The sequence below is a fragment of the Lissotriton vulgaris genome, chromosome 1_2 (assembly GCF_964263255.1).
Source record: "Lissotriton vulgaris chromosome 1_2, aLisVul1.2, whole genome shotgun sequence".
NCBI classification, from domain to species: Eukaryota; Metazoa; Chordata; class Amphibia; order Caudata; family Salamandridae; genus Lissotriton; species Lissotriton vulgaris.
Genome location: NC_141686.1, coordinates 100178241 through 100182479, shown reverse-complemented (window position 1 = coordinate 100182479; position 4239 = coordinate 100178241). Strand labels below are relative to the sequence as shown.

The 4239-nt window shown below is 48.8% G+C and overlaps 1 non-coding gene across 1 annotated transcript; it reads left to right on the top strand.

Moving 5' to 3' along the window:
* The first annotated feature begins 2530 nt into the window (after nt 1–2530).
* On the top strand, nt 2531–2830 carry LOC147733991 (signal recognition particle RNA). The gene has a single exon (XR_015307817.1).
* Nucleotides 2831–4239: the final 1409 nt, after the last annotated feature.

Sequence of the window (4239 nt, the reverse complement as noted above, 5' to 3'; positions counted from 1 at the left end):
TCTATTGGGCTTTTCTGCCCCCTCCCCGCCCGGGCCAGAAATGCCAAAATATAGGTAATCTGTCCCCAAGGGGGGAGCAGAAAAGTCTAACAAATTAATTAGGCCCATAAGGAAGTGACCCTTGCGCAAGGGGTCGCTTCCATTTCAAATTTAAAACACTCCCTGGTGTTTAGTGGGGTGTTCTGCCCTCCCCTGGGGGCAGAAAGGCCAAATAAAGAAACCAATCTGACCCCGGAGGTGGCAGAATATACAAAAAAAATGGCCCATGGAAGCGACTGGTCACCAGGGAAAACAATTCCCTGGCTCTAGTGTACTTTCCTGCCCCCACTTGGGGCCAAAAAATCAGGCTATCTGTCCCCGGGGGAGGGGGGGGGGGCAGAATATAATTTGTAAAAAAATTGGGCGCCCTGGAAGCAACCCTAGCCCAAGGGGTCGCTTCCATTTTAAAAAAATGAATTCCCTGGTGTCTAGTGGGGTTTTTTGCCCCCCCCCCCCTGGGGGCAGAAAGAACAAATAAAAAAGCGATCTGCCCCCAGAGGGGGAAAAATATACTTTACAAATATTTTGGGCCCAAGGAAGCGACCCTTGCCCAAGGGGTCGCTTCAGATTTTTTTTAAAACAAATTCCCTGGCTCTAGTGGACTTTTCTGCGCCCTGCTGGATCCAGAATCTACCAAAAAACGGCCGATCTGTCCCCAGGGGGAGGCAGAAAAGTCTGATTTTATATGTGCCCCCTAGGAAGCGACCGCTTCCTTTTTGCCAAAAAAAACATCCCTAGTGTCTAGTGGGGGCATTCCAGGGGCATCATCGCGACGCTGTGCGCGATCGTGCACCAGGAATGCCCTACATTGGGTCATCAGGGGAGAGGAAACACTGTTTCCTCCCCCCGATGCCCCAAGGCCCAACAAAATGCCCCCCTGCCCCACCGGAGGCCAAAGCCTAACTCCGATCACTGGACGAGCTGGAAACAAATGGTTTCCAGCGCGTCCAGTGCTTCCTGGTGACGTCAGCACGCACAGCGCGCTGACGTCATCAGGAAGCTTGGGGGGGGGGGGTCGGGGTTGGCATCGGAAACTCTTCCGCTGCCATCCCTGTTGCTGTGGGCACGATCGATGCCCCAGGGGGGATGCCCCAGGGGCTGTGCTGATGACGGAACCGCTCCGTCATCAGCATCAAAGGGGTTAATACTTTTTAAATGTTGATGTTATTTAGCAATCCCTGTAGAAGGGAGCAAGTTGACAGGTGCTGCAGTTCTCCAATATGGGTCTGTCAAGATCATTACTCAATATACCTTGATTTGGCACAGCATAAAATAAGTCATGAAGTGTCCTCTGATAAGGAATGCAAATCTGTTAGAATCACTTTCCTTAGTCAGTGGGACCCATTAGCTGGAAGGGGCAGGGAGAACCAAAATAGCTCATTGGTACAGAACACTGCATTACCAGCTGATTTTGGTGGGAGAAGATAGAGCAATCCAACTGTACCTCAATAAACGGTTTCCTAATGTGCAGTAGCCCGTGACCACCTCTGAAGCAAAAGTGTAATTTCATCCCACTGCAGAATCAGGCTTGCTTTCACCTGCTCAAGCTGAACTGACATTAATCTTCTTGGCCAGCAGGAGTTCCTCTCTTGCAGCTGTTGAGGCTAGAGAACAGAATGACGCATATTCATTCTTTATAATAACTCTTCTAGACCCCCCACTCCATAGCACTTTATAAATTCCAATGTTGCAGACCAGTTCCATTATTGTGACCCTTGCTGCTTTTCTCAACATTAGCTGGCTCGGCATAACAAGAAGGTATCGCTACAGAAGTGCTTGAATTAGTGCCTATAAGCTGCTACAGGGAGTCACTGGCAAATAAAGAGAACTCAGCCCTAAGTTGGCTCTTCTCTCTCACTTTCACTCTCTTTCCCCTCTGTCCCTCCGCCTATCTCTAACTCTCTAAATACTAGTATTTATATTGTATTCACTTCCCCTTCACAGTCTTTCTGACCCTACTTGCTCTCTCCCATAAATCAGTTCAACCCTCTTCTTTTCCAATTTATTAAACTCCACATCTTTTTTAACCCCTCCCATGCTCATGACGTAGTCAGCTCGTCATGAGCCACGGCGCTCCGGTGATCATGACGAGCTGAGCTCATCATGGACCGTGGAACACTCACACGCGGGGATAATTCCCCTGCTTTGCTGAGCGTTCCATTGAAACAGGCATGGTCAAGACGAGCTTAGCTCGTCATGAGCACCGGAGCGCCGTAGCTCATGACAAGCTGACCTCGTCATGAGCACCGAGGCGCTGTGAGCGCCCTTCCGCCCCCCAGCACAGCTGGGGAATAGCCCTAGCAGTGAAGGGTTTAAAGGCCCTTCCCATATTCACACTGCTTCTTGAAAATATATTATTTTTGTTTCTTTGAAGGATAGTGAAATTGATTTTCTTGAAATATCGCTGGTATACCATCAATTCGTTACACCGTACTTTATCATTATCCTTACTTAGGCAATTTATTTCATCATTAGGCCATCTGCAGAGTTTACAGTGCATTGTGGCGTGTGCCTGTTGTCCTGGCTACTTGGGAGGCTGAGGCTTATGGATTGCTTGAGCTCAGGGGTTCTGGGCTGCACTCAGCTGTGTTGATCAGGTGTTCATGCTATGTTGGGCATCAATATGGTGTTCTGGAGAGAGCTCTAGAATTCCAGGTTGTGTAACGAAAGGTGCACTGACACAGGCTAGAAACAGAGCAGGCCAAAGCTTCAATGCCCATTGGTAGCAGGACAGCACCTGGGAGCAGTAGGTGTAAAACAGCCTGAGCAAATTAGTGAGACCTAGCCTCTCCTTTTTGACTCAAATGTGAAAGTTTTTTTTTTTACAAGATGGTAATAAACTATTTTCCAAATCCAAATCTTTGTTTTCCTTTTACTATTTTTGCAGGAAATATGATGAACATTTGAACTGGGCCACGAAGGCTAGCATAGCAGACAATTCTCCAGGATTGAGATTTATTGTGAATCGGAATGAGCGGCAGGCGTGGCCCACACACGTAACCGCTAGCGTCCGGGCTCTCCCCCTACCCTGCCCATTTCCTGGTTCTCGCACCGCAGGACCCCGATGGCGGACACCGAAGCGGATGCCAATAATGAGCCTGAGAGAGATTCAGTTTGAAAATGGAGAGCTTCCACATTGAGTCGTGTTGAGCACATTGCACTGCAATTATTTGGGGGATTTTCTCTCTACGTGATAATGGCGAAGTTGTTTGAAGACTGCAAATGAGGAGGACTGCAGTTTTTACGGTTAAGCCTCCCTGCGAGTCACCCTTCGAGGCACCACAGGCAAGATGACAATGAATATAGACGGCGGCGTGTAACCCTGTGAGCCCTGTGAGTGTGAGGGCAGAGCCTGGAGGCATCGGTTGGCAGGAAGATGAAGGAGAGAACAAGCATCTAAACAAGTAAGCCAGGCGACAAGGGGGTAAAGTCGTTTTGACAAACTCCATACGAAACAGCAGACCTGACATGCCTCTCCCGCCTTATGATCCCAGATATCCTTCTCCCATGGCATACTAAAGCTGAATGAGCCTTGTTATTTTAATCTCCCTCGCAGGACTATCAGCGCCCCCAGAGCTAACAGGACTGCGTAGAGATACTAGACCCTACAGGCTCTGCACAGATCCTACTGATATCATCTGTATATCTTTGTATCCTCCTGTGGCAAGTGATGAGAGGACGTTTCTTGTGGCTTGAGATGGCCTTGAGGTTATGGTACGCCATGAGCCCTACTTCTGCCCACTACTTTTGGCTACGACTAGGTTAGAGTTGGGAAAGAGGGGAGCCCTGCTACATGATCGCAAGAGCCCTAGTGCTAGGGCAGAGATAAGCGGAGGGTACCCTCTGAGATTCCTTTTTTTGCCACCTAGGGTTGCTTTGTGCGCATTTACTCGCTCCCCTCCTTACGAAGGTAAGGAGGGGAGCGAGTGAATTCGCACAAAGCAACCCTTGCTGGTAAAAAAGGAAACCAATGCCGGATCAGGATACCCCATTTCCAGCTCCCAGAGGGATATGAAGAGATCAGAGAAACACACCGCAGCAAAGGATGGGAATAAAAGCTAAAGCGTTAGCTGACAGGGAAAATAAAAATGTGCAATCTGAACCAGGAAACCCCTCAGATGCCGAGAGTATGGCATACTTTGAAATCGAGGAAGGTGCTGGTAATTATTCATCCAACCCGTGCCTAGAGATAAGGAATGA